Source organism: Abramis brama (genome assembly GCF_963993115.1).
Source record: "Abramis brama genome assembly, chromosome: 4".
Lineage (NCBI taxonomy): Eukaryota > Metazoa > Chordata > Actinopteri > Cypriniformes > Leuciscidae > Abramis > Abramis brama.
Window position 1 is genome coordinate 14,609,278 of NC_139966.1, and position 8,435 is coordinate 14,617,712.

Here is an 8,435-nt window from a genome sequence, read left to right on the forward strand (position 1 = left end):
TGTGACTTTTAACTCAAGCTTCCTGACTTTACCATCACCGTCAAGATATGCTTTAATGACGCGAGCCATAGGCCAGTCATTTCGTGTAACCAGAGAGTCTTTAAGCAACACCAAGTCTCCTTCCTTGATGTTTGGATGTGTGTCTTGCCACTTGCTGCGACTTTGAAGAATGGAGAGATATTCTTTCTTCCATCTCTCCCAAAAGACATTTGCCAAGTGTTGGACACGTCTCCATTGTTGGCGATGCAGATCTGCATGTTCAAAAGATCCTGGCGGAGGAAGAGGGGTGCAGATCTTTTGCATCAATATCATTGCTGGTGTGAGAGGGAAAGGAGCATCACTCGACATTGGTGTAAGAGGTCTTGCATTTATTATTGCGGACACCTCGGCCATTAAGGTTGACAGTACTTCATGAGTGAGATGGGAGGGGTTGAGCTGTAAAAGCATTGAGTCAAGAATCCGTCTTGAAATCCCAATCATCCTTTCCCACACTCCTCCCATATGTGAGGAGTAGGGTGAGTTGAATAGCCAAATACATCCCTCCTCACTTAGATACTTGGAAATGTTTATATCGTCTTGAAGAAAGAACAACTCCTTGCAGGCTCCTTTAAAGTTTGTACCGCAGTCAGAGCGGATCATCTTTGCAGGACCACGCACTGCAAAGAAGCGGCGTAACGCATTGATGAAACTTGATGTATCCAATGATTCTATCACCTCAATATGCACAGAACGTACACTTAGGCATGTAAAAAGTACTGCCCATCTTTTACTATTTGCTGCACCTCCTCGTGTACGGCGAGTGGAGATGTTCCAGGGGCCGAATACATCCAGACCAACATTGGTAAAAGGGGGTTCTGTACAAACTCGATCAGGTGGGAGATTCGCCATCTTTTGTTCTGCCATCCTACCACGGAGTTTCCTGCAAATGACGCACTTATACAGAAGGCTGGAAATGCATTTCTTTGATCTCATGATCCAGAAGCCATCTGTACGCACAGCACCCTCTGTGAAGATTCTGCCTTGATGTTTAACTCTCTCGTGGTAGTGATTAATGAGTAGAGTAGCAACATGGCTGCGACCCGGAACGATGAGAGGATGTTTTTCTTCCATCTCAATTGGAGCATGGTGAAGTCTGCCACCTATTCTCAGCAGTCCATCGCTGTCAAGTGTGGGATCAAGCTTCCTCAGTGAACTGTTTTTTGGTATAGGACTTCCTCTCTCCAGACAGGAAATCTCAACCTGATATGTTTCCCTTTGAATGCATCCAATTACAACTGCTTTTGCTCGAGCCAGTAAATCGGGCATATGCGGCTCAAGATGATATGCATGCTTGCATCCTTGAGTGTTGCTCTCTCGCTCAGATTTAAAGGACTGAACAATATGAATCAAGGAGGCAATACCTCTAATAAGGGATTGCCATCGAGAGAATCTTTCAAAGCGATGTGAACCGAGGCCTTTTTTGAGATCAATAACTGCAGTGGTGTGACATCGGACCTCTTTGTCAGATTCTGGATCAATGAGGTTATACTTAATCTCCCCTGTTGTGTCTGTCTCCCCAAGACATAAGAGGAAATCTGGACCTGTAAGCCAGATGGTGTCTGCGAGTTGAGCTGGAGTCACCAATCTGGTAGCAACATCCGCAGGATTTTGTTCAGTTCGGACATAATGCCACTGTTCAGGATGTGATGATTTCCTAATCCTTTCCACCCTGTTGCTCACGTAGACATAAAATCTTCTGGTTTCGTTGCAGATGTAACCAAGAACCACTTTACTGTCAGTGTAGAACTGAAGACTGTTAGGTTTAATATCCAACTCACTCATAACCAATTCGGCAAGTTCTACTGCTAAGACAGCGGCACCAAGTTCAAGCCTGGGAATAGTATGGACTGATAAGGGGGCTAACTTAGCTTTCCCCATAATGAAACCTACATGGCATTTTTGATCTTTGTCTACAACCTTTAGATAAGCTACGGCTGCTATGGCTTTTACAGAAGCATCTGAAAAGACATGAACCTCAGTATGATGAGCGGTGGAAACAGAGAATGCAGTGTAGGCTCGAGGAGTTTCAAACTGTGCCAGCTCTTGTAGAGAATCTCTCCAAGTTGACCACTCTGCCTCATTTTCAGCTGGGAGCGGAACATCCCAATCAATAGCATCATAACTGGTGAGCTGCCTCAGCAACAACTTCCCTTGAATGGTAATAGGAGCGACAAACCCAAGTGGATCAAAAAGGCTATTAATGGTTGAGAGGACTCCTCTTCTTGTAAACGGTTTGTCGTTGTCAGCCACACAAAATGTGAATGTGTCATGTACCAGGTTCCAGCTTAATCCAAGACTGCGTTGTAGTGGAGGTGAGTCAATGTCAAGGTCCAGATCTTCTAGTTCCTTTGCATGGTCAGTTGGTGGAAAGGCATGCATGACGACTGGACAGCTAGATGCAATTTTATGGAGTCTGAGATTTGAAATAGCAAGCATACCTTGCGCAGCTTTCAAGAGATTGATGGCCGCATTTGCAGATGACAGTGATTTAAGTCCATCATCAACATAGAAGTTCCTGTGTATAAATCGCCTCGCATCTTCTCCAAATTCATCTTCTCCATATGTGGCTGCTTGGCGTAGACCATAAATTGCAACTGCTGGAGAAGGCCGGTTGCCGAATACATGGACTTTCATCCTGTATTCCAAGACACCTTTAGTTGGGTCATTGTCTTTGAACCATAAGAATCTGAGAAAGTTCCGATGGTCCTCCCTGACGACAAAGCAATGGAACATCTGTTCAATATCTGCTGTAAAGGCTACTGCCTCAGACCTAAACCGCATTAATACTCCTAGCAGGCTGTTGTTCAAGTCTGGGCCAGTCAACAGCACATCATTCAAGGAAACACCAAGGTGTGGGGCACTAGAATCAAACACAACCCGTATCTGACCAGGCTTACGTGGATGGTACACTCCAAAACTGGGAAGGTACCAGCATTCTTCTCCATCTTGCAGAGGAGGTGCCAATTCAGCATGATCTTGTTCAAAGATCTTTTGCATGAAAGCCAAAAAGTGACTCTTCATTTCAGGCTTTCTATCCAGAGTTCGACAGAGATTGGTAAAGCGGATTAATGCAAGTTCTCTATTGTTAGGTAGGCGAGGCCTTGGCACACGAAAAGGAAGGGGGGCCACCCAACTGTTTCCATCATTTATGAACATCTCCTTTTCCATCAATCCAATGAACTGCTTGTCCTCAATGGATAGAGAAAATTTGTGGTCATCCTCTGTCCTTTCAAATATTTTTGCCCCTAAGGAATCATAATCATTATGCTGGTGTAGGCTGTCAGCAAAGTCAGAGCTTTTTTGACTTGACCAACTAAGTGGCTTTGTTTTCGTCCCAACAGGAAATATCTCTTTTAAAATGAGATGGTTCGGACATGGACTTAGATAGGAATGCCGGCCATTTTCCAGGATATTGGTCCGGTAAGCACTAAGTTCTATCGGCTTGTGTGCTGCACCCAGACAGACATCTCCAATGATCACCCAGCCAAGATCCAATCTTTGCGCATAAGGAGCATTATTTGGTCCATTACGCTGATCTCTCACCTTATGGACCTGTAGGATATCACGGCCGAGAAGAAGGAGAATCTGTGCATCATTGTCAAATTCAGGGATGAGATGAGCCATAGACTGAAGGTGAGGATGGTGTCTAGCAGCCTCAGGCGTAGGTATTTCCATCTTATCTTCTGGCATATAGTTACACTCTATGAGTGTGGGAAGAGGAACACTAATACTTCCATCCAGTGATTGAGCGATGAAGCCAGTCCCTCTTCTTCCTGACATCTCTGTAACTCCAGCACATGTGCGCAGAGTATAGGGAGACTCTACACCCCCAAGATTGAACAAGTCGAAAAACTCAGACCGAGCAAGAGACCTATTACTCTGATCATCAAGAACTGCATAGATTTTTATTGATCGATCTGGTTGACCCACAGGATACACTTTTATAAGACAGATCTTAGAACAGGAACGAGAGCTGTTGGCCTCACCACAAACCGCAGTGCATTTGGAAGTTATACTTGGAGAGGCCTCTTCCCTTCTCTCCCCGCCATGCTCTATATCTGGCTCTTGTGTAGTCCATGGAGCTGGTCCTGGATGTAAAGCTGTAACATGTCTGTTGCTGTCACACTCCTTACAGTGAATCACTATTTTACAGTCTTGAGCTCTATGATCGGTTGATGAGCAGCATTTGAAGCAAATCCCACTCTCCTTTAGAAATGCTTTGCGTTCTTCAAGTGTTTTGGCTCGGAAACCTCTGCATCGTTTAAGGGGATGTGGCTTTTTGTGGATAGGACACAGCCTATCAATATCCAACTTACTGATGTTTAGTGTTGTTGTAATATCTGTTTTGTGGGCTGAAACATGGCCTTTTAAGTTTGTGTATGTTTTTGCTAAGTTGTCTGATTTCATTGTTGACAACCCAGTAGATGAACTAAGTGTGAAACTTGGATCATTACGGATATGGGCTTCTTTGCAAACAAAATCAACCAAGAATGAAAATGGTGGAAACTGAACATTGTATTCCAGCTTATACAAACTACCTTGTGTCATCCATTTCTCTTGAAGCCCGTATGGCAGCTTCTCCACAATGGGGTTAACACCTCGAGAAGTATCCAGGATTGCGAGTCCAGACAAATAACCTTCAAGTTTAGCTGACTTCAGCTCCCTCAATAAATCACTAAGCTGTCTCAGCTTTAGGGGGTCTTTGTTGCTGATCCTGGGAAATTTTTCGAGTTTCTCCAGAAGAGCCCTCTCTATTCTTTCAGGTGACCCATAGCACTCTTCCAAACGTATCCATGCCATGTTGAGCCCAGCCACGGGGTCATTCACATTAACAGATCTAATTCTCTTGACATGCTCCGATGACTGAGGCCCAAGCCACTTAATTAGAAGGTCAAGCTCTTCAGTGCAGGTGAGTTTTAATCCTTGTATGACGTTCATAAAGGTTGACTTCCAACTCCAATAATTTTCTGGAAGGTCATCAAATTTAATCATCCCAGAGACCACAAGCTCACGGCGAGCCATATAAATAGCAAATTCACTGACAGTTGCATGGTCATGAGTAGATGATTGTGTTGCCTGTCGCATCCAAGGTGAAGGAGTAAGAGGCGGAGGTACCTTCATAGTTGAAAAACTGTGTGGATGGATGCTAGGACGACATTGTGTAGCTGGCTGATTCAAAGGATGCATGTTGGAGCGGGCTGCTCCATCTCCACCTGTATGAATGGATTGCTGGTTGGTGTCTTGGTGTGTCGCCGCACAAGTAACATCAGGATGAAGATTAAATCCAATACGAGTCTCACGATGGGGCACAGACTGCTGACTGGAGAGCATTTTTGAATGACATTCCACATAATCACTTGTTCTTTTCTCTGCAGAGTCATGTGGAATTACAATATCAATTTCTTTGGAGTCTGCTTTAGATTCCACTTCTGCTGCAGCTGACTCCAGAATCTCTGCCTCAGCTAGCGCAGCTGCAACTTCTTCTTCTTGCTTTAATGTGGCTAGAGCAGCCTCCATGCGTGCCTCTTCTACTTTTAGCTGAGCCTTTTCCATCATGAGCTCTGTTTCTTTTTTCACAAATGTAGAACGAGCAAGAACTGCTTCAGCTTTGGCACGAGCTTTAACTGCCAATAAGCTTGCTGATGACTTGCTAGACCTGCTTGAAGAAGATCTGCTGGAAGAACTAGCAACAGATCTGGTCTCGAATGACTTTGAAGATGAATTCTGAGATTTAGCTCTCTGCTGCTCTTCTTCATTTGCCTTGCTATCCATCTTGTAAAAGTTTCACACGTTCTCTTTCAGTGTTAAGATGCAGTTAAGATGGAGCAGAGCAATGATGTAATGTCTTTCTTTGCAAGAATAGCTGTGCTGAGCCCGCTGTGATGCTGTTTTTTCACTGTTCTGTCCACTGTGTGCGTACTCTCCACAAAGTGACAGACAGCTAAACAGGTGTACTGGGCACTCAATGATTAAAGATGACAAGGACGTGGAAGTAAAGTTCAATTCTTTTACTTGTTTGTCTTCATCACTTGTTTTTACAGTGCTTTTCCACTTACTTTGTGAAACTAAAAACACAAGAAAACTTTCTTTCAGTTTACAGTTATATCAGTCACAAACACTCAATACCATGAGGTAAATATTGCATGTGAAAACAGACGGCAGTTATACATCTTATCATACAATAAATCATGACATAATATACAGCCCTAACCATTCACAACATTAAATATGTCAGGTCTACTTACAAACATAGCTTCTTCAAGGCTCAACTCAGGCAGATGCTGCAGATTGGCCAGAGGCCCAACTAAAGCCTCTTGCCATGCCAAACATACTTCTAAAATGGCTGGTCTCACCTAAGACCAACCATGTGACCAACCCCAACCAATAGGAAAACAGGAAAAATTAAGTGAGCTGTCTGCTTTCTCCACACAATCAACAGGTGGTGCTAAACACTCTACACATACATGAAACCAGTGACATCACACTTATGTATTCATTTACTAAATATAATAAGACGTTGGCAAGCCTAGGAAGGTGTGCCAAGGGATAAACATTTCAAATGATAAGTGTCCCTAATAGTAGTTATTCCTGTTAGAAAAAAAAAAGGTAACACTATGGCCCTTAATTGCAAAATGGTTGCCAAACACAACAGTACCTCTCGCCATTGCCAGAGGATGACAGTGCTCCTTTTTACTCTTCTTGTGGGATTTCTTCATTTTGGAGAACGAAGAGGATGAAAGTGAGGAGCTTGAGGTGGATTTGAAGGTGGAGCTGGAGCTTGAGCTGGAGCTGGAGGTGGAGGTGGAGCTGGAATCATCTGAATCACGGGATTTGTACTTTTTTGACTTCCCTGCCCCCCCACCCCAAAAAAAACAAAAAAAACATCACATTATAAAAATTTACTTTTTGTGTGAACTGGTTTTCATTTGTATTCAAGTGCCTTCAGTTCACACCATAAATAAGCCTCAACTGCCAGTATTTTTTTTTATTTTTTTTTTACTGTGGATGTATTTTAAGCTTTGGCATCTGCTATCTCCTGACAAAGAACTAAAGTTTGAAAAGAAATGGGTAATCAAATTGTCCTTGATATTTTGACACTTGACAGACTTTGCAAAAATGACTTATTTTAAAATCAGCCCCATCCTGTTGTCGCAAAGCAGTTCTACATTTCATTCCGCTAACATCTTAACAGACCTCACCCAGCCATAGTCACCAACCTGTTCTTGCCCTCAATTTTTTCTTCAAAATGTCAATTTCCTCATGCATTTTCTTAATTTTTTTCCGCAGTCTTTTATTTTTCTTCAGCAACTTCAGGGAGCTGGTTTTATCTGCAATCAACAAAATATTCAATGTAGAGTTAAGGCATATTTATGAAGCACTTAGATTTCCACTTTAACCAAAGCGCTAAATAAAGATTTCAATAAGAGATAAAAAAAGATAAACAAATGTTATTTGACAATACCATTTTAACATAAGATAAAAAAGCATGATGTTAAAAATAATCTACTAAATTAAAATCAGTGACATTTTCTGATAATAAAAATGAACTTGAAACATCAATGAGGTCTGAGCTGTTTTCTGGGCCCTGGAGGTGTTCTGACATGCTCTGACATTTCTGGTTATTTCTGTTACTTGTGACATTTTCATGGCTAAAGTCTAATTACACTGTATTCAGCACAAACTCTGCTACAATAATATATCAGCAGCATGTATGTAAAAGTTTGTAGTTTTGAGATAATGACATTTATGCGTGGTTTTTGAAAATACAAAAAAAAATTCTCACTGAAATAAGGCCATGAAACCCATACTGATTATTTCTTCACAAGACTTTTGAAAATTGTATGACGTAGCCTAGAATATTTGCTGCAAAACTATGTGAAAATCACCCTGACTGCTCATTCAGATAAGACAATATATTGATTTAAAAATTTTACGACGTGTTTTGTGTGAAAAAGCCTTATGCGAGAGCTCATTAATATGTAAGCCTTTCTCACCTGAGAAAGACAAAGAACCTCCCCTAACGGCCCTATTAGGAGCTATCAGGCCCCTATCATTCTGAGCAACCTTGCACAATACTGTAAATGAGGAGATTTAAAAAATAATGGCTTTTAAATTGTTTGGATTTATTTACAACACAACATAATCCAAAGATACACAACAAATGCCAAAAAAGCACTTCAAAGACAGAGACCTTTGTGCCATTCCTAAAAACATTGTACATACCTTTCATTTACAAGATTTTCACTTTACCATGTTCACGTACTGAGACTCATGTGAATGTTGAAGTCCTCAGTGGCATCTGGGACCTGAAAAAAAAAAAAGTGAACATACTGATATCAAGAGAAAGGCCTGCACGATTTTGGAAATAAATATTAGATTTTTCTGGTTAAAATTGC